This window comes from Thunnus maccoyii, chromosome 21, assembly GCF_910596095.1.
Source record: "Thunnus maccoyii chromosome 21, fThuMac1.1, whole genome shotgun sequence".
Taxonomy (NCBI): Eukaryota; Metazoa; Chordata; class Actinopteri; order Scombriformes; family Scombridae; genus Thunnus; species Thunnus maccoyii.
In genome coordinates this window covers 19,625,469-19,638,318 of record NC_056553.1, presented here as the reverse complement: position 1 = coordinate 19,638,318, position 12,850 = coordinate 19,625,469, and the positions used below count along the sequence as shown (strand labels likewise).

The following is a 12,850-nucleotide window of genomic DNA, read 5'->3' as shown; positions in this document are numbered from 1 at the left end:
ATTGACACTAAAATGAGAATTTCTGGTCCACCTTAAAAGTCAGTCCACCTTAAGTGGACTTAGGGGCTAACCTCCTTCGATAGATGAGTATTTTCTTTGTCTTGAGGAGCTGCAGCATTTATTAACTGACAAACTGTAGTCTGTACTGTACATTTACTGCCAGATTGACAACTTACTGCTAAACTTTTCCTCTGCTCCGCTTGCGTTCACATCATGTTTCTGCTGCTCACCCTCTGCGCTCGCGCAACTACACACGCACATTTACACACACACGCACTGCCTTATTCCTTAACGGAGCAACGCTACTCTTGCAAAAACACGAAGATGTCCTTTGAAGAACGAAGAGAGTGAGGATGACTAAAAAATCCACAGTGTGCGAGAGAAAATCATTAGTAGCTCGTTGACATTAATGATCGCCTGAAATTTTAGCAGTGGCGCTCATAATTTTGCAGCGGCGGTGCACCGCTGCTGAATGAATATAGGGGAAACACTGGGGAAAGGGCAGTCTGTGTGAAGTGGTCTTGGGGGGCAGTGGTGGTGTCCTCCTCAAGGCGGGATCTCTTAAATCAACTTAATGTAGTTCATTTTATTGGCTAAAACATGTAAAATGACGCTCCAGCGGAGGACGTCTTCCCTAACCAATCAACAACCAGAATACAATATTGACATTGCGTTGGTCCAATTAGTTTCCAGATTTCATCTTCAACTCTCTGCCACTGTATGCGTTACAGTGGTAGATTCATACAGTAGCATATTAGAAAGGGAATTATAATGTGCAAATTGTGAACTACTTTTAAACATGTCACTAAAAAATTACATTTTATTTAGGCCTTTTCAACAGAGTCCAAATTTCCTGTTTTCAGATTTATGTTTCCCTTTTTTTTATCAAGCAGTAGATAGCTACTTGCATTAGCCAACACAACAGTTAGCTTGTTGTAGCAGCCCTGAAGGACTGTTAAGCTAACGGCAAGAATAGATTCCAGCTGTCTGGGCTGGACCCATGGTGGAACTAACCCGTGAAATAAACCAGGCATGCACATGGCGTGTCACATCGGCGGGGTTTAGTACCTGCTACACCAACTCTGTCTACGTCCCTGCATGCATATTGAGTTTTGCCAAGTGATAATGCAGTTGGTTATGCAGAGTTTGGAAGTGTAGGCTATATGAACTGGCACAGTACTGGTAACAGTGGTAACATGTCAGCTTTGTAGGATATGTTTTGTATGTCTTGCATATAGATAAGAGTGTGTAAGTCATGTATTTGATACATGCACTGATACTTTTTGATGTGAATCTTCACTTTTAGATCTGTGAATGTTTTTAGTGTTCAGTCTTTCTAGTATTCAGCACTGATCTGAACCTGTATCACATTATGAGCCTTGTGGTACTTTATTTCTGTATACTAAGAAAATACATAGGAAACACTTGTAAATCCTGTGATATGTTTTTTTTGATGAGAACATAAATCTGAAGTTAACTTTGTTGGTAAAATGACACATTTTAAACCACTCCAGGGCTAAAAAGACCACTTCTTTGTTCAGAAACAATATGTGCTAAATGTCTAAAGAAGCAGCTTTTTCTCCTCTCAGGAGTTTTTGTTTTTGAAAGCAAATTGTTTTATATGCCATGTGAATGGCATATAATGATATAGTTTGTTGTAGATTCCATGTTACCTTCTGTTTGAATATGGGTTGCTATAATTTGACAGGTTATGCTGTGAATTATGTGGGTGGTTGGTGTTTTAAAATCTTGTTCTATGTGCCCCTTTTTAACTTTTGGCACCCGCCCCTCTAAAGGTCTCCGCACTGCCCTGCATTTGAACATAATAACATAACATAACTTGAACATAAGAAAGTAGAGAGAAATAGCCAACTAGTGTAAAATAACATGACGCTGTGGGTTGGTTTGCCTCCTGTCCTCCCTAATTTTTTGAGTCACCAGCCACCACTGAGTAAATGGTACACCTAGAGGAGTTCAAAAGATATATTTCTACTAGTTAAGTGTAGCTTTGAGGTGCTTTAATAAATGGGAAATGCTTTTGAAATTTCAAAGGTACTATAGCTATCTGTATTCTAGAGTAATATATGCACATAATGTACATCTTTAATCTTGTTGTTATGGTTAATTGAAATTATAGTGTCTATTATGAAAAATTTTATTAATCTAAGAAAGGGGAAGACTTTGCTTTTAAGCAAGTGTAAAAGGGACTGTACTATTAAACGTCCTATGTGTAAGGTTTAGGGGGACTGCTACGTTTCTACAGTAGCCCAGAATGGACAAACCAAATACTGGCTCTAAAGAGGGTGTTTTTCACAAGTTTCGTGGCAAGTTTTCTCCTACATGCTTGGAAGGGGAGGGGGAGGGGAGGAGTTATCAGTTGGTTGCAATCTCCAACCTCACCGTTAGATGACACTAAATCTTACACACTGTTCCTTTAACTAACCTGAAATCAGCAACTGTATATTGACTCTTACAGGAGACTCACACCCGAGCAACTGCCAAAGGAGTGTTGATTCTGACTCTGGCTATGGTTCAGTCTTTGCAGTGGTCTGCAGCTGCAGCTGATCGTTTGCCTCACTTCAGGTCAACAATTCCCCCATGACCAACTCATCTATCCATGACATATCGAAATTGAATGGCCAGATTAGCGAAGTATCAAAGTATTCAGATCTAATGGGAAGACTGCCATGAGTGCTGAGTGTTCCTTGCATAACTGGAAACTATACACTGGTTTGAAACATGCATAGAAGAAAGATACGCAACTGTTTTAATTAGAGTTTCGAGTTAATTATATGAGTGCATATGACTGATAACATAAATTATGAGAAATCCTGCTTCTTTATTATTAATGCAGGCTATCCACGTCCGTGAACAACCATTTTCCAAAACTACAATTACTACTTATTTAATAAATGCTGAATGTGTTCCATTATACATCACATACTGGATACACCCCTACCCTCAAATGTCCCCATAGGCCTCCTCCATGCAGGATGAGACTGTCCTCTGCTGGTCAGTGTTGCCAGTGCCTCTGGGTGACGTCAATTACGAGTTGCCTATTATCTGCTACTGTATTCTCCCAAGCTTTATACTACAAGCTTCAGTCACTGAATTAATAATTTTTTGAATTTGTTTCAAGGGACATATATATATATATATATATATATATATATATGTATATATATATATATATATATATATATATGTATACAGTATGAGGAAGAAGTTTTAGGGGAAAGTTTATGGAGCTCAGTCATGATGTTTCTTGTTTCTTTGCACTTTAAAGCTTAGTAATGGTAGTTGCTTTCAATGATCAAAAGTTTGAGTCTACATTAGAGCCAGGGCATGTCGCCCGCAGGTCTGGAGGGTCATTATTGACTTTTCCATCAGTCTGCATCACCCTCTAACTTCTGAGGATGACAGCTCATTGTCGTACAGGGGCTTTTTTTAAACTTGTGGTTGTTGTTGGTCTTATAAATGAGCAGCCCACAGTCTGGTGTTGAAATGTGCAAATTCGATGGAAAGGGGCCGGAGGCTATAGTTAATGCAATCGGCACACTGCAGGGTGAGGGGGTGTGATGGTGGCTGGTCCCTGCAGAGATTTGATGCTGTGGCCCCGTGTATATAAAGTGCATAGCTGTGAACCTCTGAAGTTTGGTGTTAAAGTGATGAATATGCTGTTTTGATGGTGGAGAAAACTGAAGAAAACACTGTCTATGAGACATGTGTGAGCATTGACATATACATATACAACATGACTGCATGGAAACACACAAGCGTTTTTTTTTTTTTCTCTCTCTTTTTTTTTTCCTCAAGGGCCCATGAAGGCACTTGTCTAATTTGCACCTGCTTACCCCATGGAGACATCCATTTAGTACTATAGTGCATATTATCCTTACAAGTTTTAATTTTTCTCCCAGGAATCATGACTCAATCATCACAAATCAGTAGTCAATAAACTTAATTGCAGTCCACCTATTTTATTACATAGAGAGGCTTGTGGGAGAACCTTGCAGCAGTTCTCCCAGCTGGTCCCCATGTAAGCGTCTTATGCCAGTGCTTGAAGGGTTACAAAGGTATGGACTGGAATACAAATAAACCTTGCACAGCATGCTTTGAATTAAATCTGGTGCATGCTTAAAGTAATTGATTAATTAATTTTATAGTCTAGCAATTACACTGTTCAACCTCTTCACACTCTGCAGAGTGCCAGCTGCAAATTGCAATCTATAAACTAATCTACAGTATAGAAAATATATATTACTCTAATATGGTCTACTGCACATTATTTGTTTGTGTTCTGCAGTACAAATGGTGTTTCTCCAGTAGGGGGAGATAGTGACCTGGCACTCGCGGTACAGGGATCCGGAAGGATCAGTTACAGGATAGACCAGGGATCTCTTTAATTCTTAATCACAGATTCTAGTTTGTGTTGAGGTATATAGCTCATGAGGGAGATGATTATGTCTACTTGTTCTTCTTTATGTGAAGATGGAGTAAACTGAACTGAAAGTGAACTGTAGAGGTCTATAGTTCTGCTGCAGGTGTATCTGAATTTGCTCAGACTTTAGAAGATGAAATAATTATTCCTAGTGGAGAATCAACACAGTAATTAATGCACATCATTACACACATTACAAGTAAATAATATCAAAACAGTGGATGGTAAAAGTTCACCAGTAGAGAATAATACATAATCAACATTGTGCCTTCTTTTATGATTATTTTTCCCCCCAGAGGAGATACTTATGGTTTTCTTACATTGACAGTGATATGTAACTATTTGTATGTATGCAATTAAGGATGGAACAATGTTGTTTTGACTGAATTAGTAGTACATGTGAATAAGGAAGTAAAACGTATCCACTTTAATTTAGGTTGTGTTGTATAAGTTAAGTTGAAGTTGAAGTCATCAGTTACATTATGTGTATGTGTACCAACAACTGACCGCTCGCTGAGCCCCCCTTGTTGATATGCCAAGCTTTCAAGCTTTCCGTTCTGCACATATACAGTTTATAATGATGGATGGTGGCAGATTTGCTATTCATAGTCATTTCTGAAACAATGGGTCTTTGATTAGAGGTAGACAAATGCAGGCCGTTCATTTCCGTTCACTGCCGTTCGCGTTGTTGATTTTATCGGCTGAAATTAAATGTTACAAACAGATTTTATCAGATGTAGCTTGCTAGCAAATTAAACGTTAGCTTCAAAAACTGATTGAAAAAGCTCCTGCACACTGTCTGTCATTACTGCTGGAATATTTATTAGTTTACGAAACCAATCCAAACGTCATTAACTAATAAATATTCCAACAGTAAGCGAGACAGTGTGCAGGAGTGCTTTCATTTTGAATTAAGACGAGAACTCTATAAAGGGCTCTTAAATATGCATTTGAGGGCTACAAACATGCTAGTGAAGACTAGAAGGCTAAAGCTGCTATTTACTTAAATGTAACAAGAGGACAGGCTTTCAGGATGAGTACTAACCAATGTGTTTGGTGAATGTAACACTATATATCGACTGTAACACTATACTGATTGAATAATGATTTTGGCTGGGTTTGACCTCCAAATCTGACAGAGCCGCTAATGATAGCCTGATATAGTAGCACTGAGGACGAGCTCCCACACATAATAATAATACTAACAATAATAATACATTTATTTAGTACAGCAACTACAGAAATAAAATTCACAAAGTGCTTCACAAGAATAGAAGTTAAAAATAAGACCATAAAACATACAAACAAACAAAAACATAAGCCACAAGTTAAAGTTAACATATAAACAAAACACAGGCAACAGGGTATCCCAAAAGAAACACACAAACGAGCAGTCATTAGACTTCTTAAGGTGAGACAAAGGCCAATTTGAAAAGATGGGTCTTCAGTTGCTTTTAAAGGCTTCTACAGAGACCGCAGACCATATGTCTAAAGGAAGAGACTTCCACAGTGTTGGAGCCACTACTTCAAAGGCATGATCACCTTTTGTTTTCAGTCAAGAGTGAGGAGCAACCAGTAAGCCCTGGTCAGAAGACCTAAGTGACCTACTGGCGATATAGGGATGGAGGAGGTCATAGATGTACTCAGGTGCTTGTCCATGCAGGGCTCTATATGTGAAAACAAGACTGTGAATACTGCACAGTGGCTTTGCAAGACATGAGCAGGGCTTATTTCAATTTTACCTCACAAAATAATACAGTATGAAACACTCTTTGGCCTTAAAGTAACGCTGGGTTAATTGTTATACTGTTGGCTAACTGGACATGTTAAGCTGGGCAGACACTGTCTGTTAACACAATCTCCTACGTTGTGTTAACACTCACTACGTTTTAATCATGCCTTTCTGCACAACCAGAACCTGAAACTTTTATGCTCACACTGTACGGATCATTGGATGGGTGTCGTGCCAGGGTACTTACCCTCTGATAGGAAGTGTGCCCCTGGCCTCGGGAGCGTGCATGCTACATCACTACGCTTTGATTTCACCTAAGCAGATGAAAAATAGCAACATGTGGATTGTTTATTCAATCATTTCAGTATTGTAGTTTTATCAACAAGGTTTAGCAAAGTAACACATGGCTCATCTTTCAATATAAATGCTTTTATTCTTCTGTACGTGTTATCAAACTTCACATTATTCATTGCACTGAACTGTGAATGTCTACTGAAAAACCAAGGCAATCATATCTTTTTCCTCTTATAATCTGACAATGTTATAATGTACCATGTAGTCGATTATTTAGTCACTCTATATTACTGTTTGGAAGCTAGATCCAAACTCGCTGTGATTCAACCTTTTGTAAGGAATTTGTTCATTCAAATACATGTTTGATACTGTAAAATCAAGATCACTGTAATCATTTTAACACATTGTTCGCCTCAATTCTTGCCTACAGATTATACCTACATATTATACCTAATAACCTCAGTGAATATGGAGATGTTTCCTCTTTCCCAGCAAAAGTTATAGGGGGATATACATTCTTGCAGTCCAAAGCGTTGTCTGTCGGTATATGTAGTCCCCTCCAACAATCCACAGATTTTGCCAAGGCGTCCATCTCCAGGACACGTGATTCCTTTGTCATCAGTAATGCAAATTAGGTGAGGTCAGGGGTTAGGATTAATTGAGGTTGCAAGTCAATAAACGTATTGTCAGCATTTCAGAGGAATCGGCTAATTTGATTTGACCATTAACTAAAACATGGTAAGAGAATGGATCTGCGGGATTATGAGCAGATAGTTAAGTATAAACTGAAAAGTGAATGTCTAGTGCATTTCACAAAAAGAAGGGCTGATGAGGCAAGTACTTTTTTTGTTGACTTTCATGTCAGCCCTACTGGAGCATTTCTCATTTCATGGACAAAACCATTTCTCTGGAACTTCTTTTCTATATCCTTCAAAATGATTTATAAAAACTTTACCATACTATATATTTAGCATGTGTTTATTAATAAATTGCCATCTTTACACAATGTGTCATCAGGTTTCCCAATGCTCAGCACGTCAGGCCAGTACTGTATTGAAACAGAATATACTCCCATAAAAGGTGAGTTCATCCAAACACAGTAAAAAGGTTTCTTTTTAAAAAAGTGTGTAAAAGGTATATGACTTAAAGAAAATATGTGTGTATATTTTGATTGTTCAGAAACAGTATAAATTAAGCAGTGCCTGGAAGAAAACTATTTTAGTGTGAAAATCTTTTACTATATAAGATTTCTCAGCTATTTGAATTGGTGGGGATGGACCCCATTGGGAAACTAATGGAAACCAAGAATGGACATCAATACATATGCGTGATGATCGAGAATTTCACAAAATGGCCACAGGCTTACCCTTTAATGTCAAAGGCGGCCAAGGAAGTGACACAATGCATAATTAAATTTGTCCATCAGTTTTAAGCCTCCAAGAGATTCTTACTGACCAGGAGAAAGAATTTGTCAATGCTGTAAGTACTTCAGTCCTAGGCAGAAATTGTGTCTGGACATCAGTACATATGCGTGATGGTCGACTATTTCACAAAACGGCCACAGGCTTACCCTTTAATGTCAAAGGCGGCCAAGGAAGTGACACAATGCATAATTAAATTTGTCCATCAAGTTTGAAGCCCCCAAAAGATTCTTACTGGCCAGGGGAAAGAATTTGTCAATGCCATAAGCACTTCAGTCAGAAATTGTCTACATGTTGTTGATATATTAAATATTACTTTAGAAATATCTGTTTCAATTCAGATAGCACCTCATTTTGGTTCTGACATCTTGTTTATTTTGTTCTTGTAATATTTTTATAACTTCTTGTTGTACATGCAATTAGTGTATTTCTTCAAACAATTTTCCCTAATGGTTGCAGATCAACAAGAGAATGTGTGAAATTCTCAACATCTAAAGAAGCCTCTGCTTGCTCCACCATCCACAAAGAATGGCTTGGTCTATCTATCTATCTATCTATCTATCTATCTATCTATCTATCTATCTATCTGTCTATCAGTCCATCTATAGTAATAAGAGACATGCAAAACTCACCTTCGTGTGAGGTTTTAATTTTAACAGCAAATAATGTCTTTTTGTTCAAAGTTTGACAACACCGTGGAGGACATAGTAGGACAGGAAGATTTGGACATTTAGTGACAACAGGAGCTAATGGAACTTGTCAAAGCCAATCTTGTCAAGGGACAAGAAAAAACAAGGGGCAAAATAAAGTCAAGTGACAAAACATCAGACTTCAAAGTCAGGGACAAAGTTTGAAGACAGAACATAGGGAGCCAACAGAGAAGGGGGGGTGGGGAGGGTGTTGGAAGCCAGATTTTAAAGACCATATATTGTTATGGCAATCCAGGGTAAAAGCACCGATCTCCAGGATGAGAATGGGGAAATCTTCCACAAAATTAACCAATTAAGTTGATCATAGAGGACATATCCAGAGTGCCACACCGAGGTGTTAAAAAGTAAGGGAAAGCTTCACTGGTTGCTCCACCATCTTCATCCCCATCGCAACCAGCAGCCCCACCACCATCATCATCCCCACCATGTTCTCCAGCCCCAACCCTCAAGCTATTCCAGAGAAATGTACGATTTCTTTTTAATTTTAATCAAAGAGATGTCGATTTCCAAGCACATTGTTCTCATAATTATCTCTCTATCACCCTTAATGATTTACATGAGACCTTGACTGTATATATGTTGTGGACAATGTGGTCACAATAATGTATGTAGTGAGGCATTAGATAGGAGATTTGTTGATGCATTTTAATTGCCACTTAGTTTTTCCACATTAATTTACTAGATTTTTTGCTTGGGCAGGAAAGGTTGTCCATGTCCTCCTCTCTAAGGTCCTAATATGGAGTTGGAAAGTGAGGTACAATGATCTTATTTAAACATGATGTGCGTTTTTGGAGAATACATGTATAGGTTTAACTATTGTATATCAGCTATAGAGCTATCAATGTATTTTTTCTGGAAAACAATATCATAATCTGTTGTTTAACCCCTTAACATCCACCCTTTTTATAGAATTTTCGCCTATTCGGCATACTCAAATGGAAAAGCTTATAACAGAAGAACTGTAAGGCCACGGTGCATGTATTAGGCTTCATTTGACAAGTGATATCTTCTAGTTTCACGAAATGTGCTTGTTTAGCATGTGGATAAAACATTAACAAAACTACATCAGTTCAAATAAAGCTCCAAAAAGTGTTTTTGGTCCTCGTCTATAATGAGTCACATTTGAATAACAATAATTAGGACATGCTTTATGCCAGAACTATGCAGAACACCACATACCTTCTACATCTTTTCAACCCGTATAAAATTCCAGGCCTCTAGGTCTAACCTTATTGGAGCGAGGGAGTTTTTAGTTAGTGGTGTCACTGTTGTCCTTGAACCTCTCCAATCATCTCCAATTGGCCAAATTGTGCCAATTGCTTTGACTCATTACTGTGTGATGCCACCGCTTACAACTGGCTTAAGCGGGTTGCCGGTGACCCGGTGGATGTTAAAAGGTTAAAATTTCATCACAGTCACATTCCAACAACCTTTTTTGCTCAATTTTAGATTAAAAACTTGGAGTACAAAATCATGGTGGAAATTATAAATGAGCATCATCACTGGACAGTAGCGGTAAAATTATACGCATAAAACATCATATAAATCTGCAACTGTATTATGTCACAGTAGAAACATGCAGTGCATATAGTTCCTAATACACTTGAGTGAGTAAAAAAATAACGTGTAATTTTTTTCATGGAAAAGTTATGTAGGTCATTTACCCACAAGAAAAGAAGTCCCTATTCCTGGATCCACTGGGGGAGTCTAAGAAAGACATCAAAAGATGTTTGGAAACAACAAGGTAAGGATAGCTGTTAAAATTAAACATTATTAACATTTCAACGTGTAATTAAGTATGACCACTGTCAGTTGAAAACTGACATTGAAGTTTTTGTTATATATAAAAAACTTGTATGTCCCAGCGGCATTGACCCCTGCAACACATAATATTTTATTAATATTATAATGTCTTTCTTCAGGGCATTCATGCCAAACAAGGGATGCAATGTCTCAAGGTGGACATGTGACACAGACCCACATCACAAACAATTTGATGGCTCCTTATGTGGAGTCTTTGCCTTGAAAGTGCTTTTACTATTCAGAGCAGTGTCCTCACCCTCACATTACTCTATTATGCCACTATTGTTCAGTTTATAATGTTACCCAAAACAAAGACCATAATGTTTTTTACACAACCAATGACTGTAACAAAGAAGTTATTCACTAACAGCAGTTTTGTGTCTTTGTATGGTGATATGTAGGTTCTTTGTTACAGGTACAGATTTGGAACCTCTTTAATGTAATCATCTTAAAATGTCTTTGTCAGTTTGCAGAACAAAAGGAGACAGTAGGTTTTCCTGCTACAGAAGATCATCACAGTCATCACCAAACACAGCAGCAAATTGCCATCACTCTCCTCCTAGAGACTGGAACTGTAAGTAATATGCTATCAGGGGATGTTTGGGCAATCTAAAGAATTGTTCTTACAATTGCTGTAAAAACATACAATGCAGTTGTCATAGTTATTCTAAAGTTACCCAAATAGTATGACAATGTGGATACATGACAAGAGAATAAGCAGGCATACTCTGTTTCTTTTTTCTTTTTTCTTTAACAGATGACCTGACAGAGACGTCGCTTCTGTGAGGAAGAGGAGCATGAGATGAACTTAAATTGGGTAACTAAATCACTTACACAACTTATAAATATGAAATTAAATATGTTCTGTCATAAAGTTATTAAGAATTCCTCTTGTAGAGTTATGATGGATTTTTCTATTTTTTTAAGGACTAACATTTTAATATTATTTTATCTCTATGTGACATATATTAAAAAGATAACATCAGTAACACAAGAATGAAAACATGCAGCTTCTTACTTATCTTATCTTAAACTCAAACTCTTTGTTTTCTAGAGTCAGAGTCAGATCTGTTTGTGGTGGTTCCACCATATGTGCGTTCGAGGCCCATCAGCAGTAGAGGCTTTCATTTGTTCTGCTTGTGTCACTGTAGAGGCATCATCTGAGCGTTATAGACTGATACGTTTTGTGGCAGCTTGAAAATGCAGTGTGAGAACTTGATGCTGTATTTCTACTGCTTCCACACCTGTTTATGTCCAGTGCATCCGCTTCTTATGTGCATATGTGCATGTGCCTTAAGAGAGTCCTTTTTGAAATGTTATTATTATTTATTTTACTTTTTATTATGTTATTTTATTATTTATTTAATTTTCTCATATTATTATTATATAATAGTCACTGTTTTTATACATTACCACTACAGCAGGTTAGGTTTATTATTAGTAATATACATGTCATTATCATTATTCAACTTGTATATATATTTAAGTTGATGTACAATTGACCTTTTTTCTAGTACATTTGCGTGTATCTGTATACATATGTGTATTTTTTTCCCTTTCCTTTCTTTTAAATCTATTTGCACAAATGGAAATGCTTATGTATCATGTAACATATTACATATTGCAATTGCACCAACTTTCAATAAAACAAATCTTTACAAAAACAAAAATGCAGTGTGAGAGAATGTGTATCCCCCTATAACCTTTGCTAGGACTGAAGAAACTTCACCATATTCACCAAAGGCATTAGGCATGACCTGATATACAAAAGAAAACATTTGATGGTAGGGCAGAGACTGTGCATTACAGAGGGGGTTACATGTTTTGGTAGACTGCATGTCCAGCCTGTTAGGCAAAGTACCTTAATGGCTGTGTTATGAAAAGTGCTATATAAGTGCAATACATTATTATGATGATAATTATTAGGATTATTATTATTTCCCTTTAAGGAGTTTACAATATCCTAAGGAAGGCTATCATTTGCAGTGGAAAAGTGGATTACAGGAACAAAATATTGTTTACAATGCTGCATTCAGTTAAATGTACATTTCAAGTCAAGTAGATGTAACTGAGTGATTGATGATGAGTGAAATGATTAAAGTGATCTTGATTTTACAGTAGCAAATGTGTATTTGAATGAACAAATTCCTTACAAAAGGTTGAATCACAGCATGTTTGGATCTAGCCTCTAAACAGTACAGAACGACTAAATAATTGACTACATGGTGCATTATAACATTGTTAGATTATAGGAGCAAAAAGATATGATTGCCTTGGTTCGATAACACGTACAGATGAATAGAAGCATTTATTTTGATAGATGAGCCATGTGTTACTTTGCAAAACCTCATTGATAAAATTACAGTACTAAAATGATGAATTAAACAATCCACATGTTACTATTTTTCATTTGCTGAGGTGGAACCAAAGTGTAGTAATGCAGCATGCA

At 37.2% G+C, this 12,850-nt stretch overlaps 1 long non-coding RNA gene across 6 annotated transcripts; it reads left to right on the top strand.

Moving 5' to 3' along the window:
* The first annotated feature begins 6,450 nt into the window (after positions 1-6,450).
* Positions 6,451-11,746, top strand: LOC121888612. 6 transcript variants are annotated; one of them, XR_006093287.1, is made up of 8 exons: positions 6,451-7,102; positions 7,485-7,547; positions 8,348-9,063; positions 9,298-9,352; positions 10,246-10,342; positions 10,868-10,975; positions 11,159-11,218; positions 11,456-11,746. It is a non-coding gene; the product is annotated as an uncharacterized LOC121888612 (long non-coding RNA). The 6 variants fall into 6 exon arrangements; XR_006093285.1 differs by adding an exon at positions 10,048-10,113 and having other exon boundaries at positions 6,451-7,547; XR_006093288.1 differs by having other exon boundaries at positions 6,456-7,102; positions 8,572-9,063.
* The last annotated feature ends 1,104 nt before the right edge of the window (positions 11,747-12,850 follow it).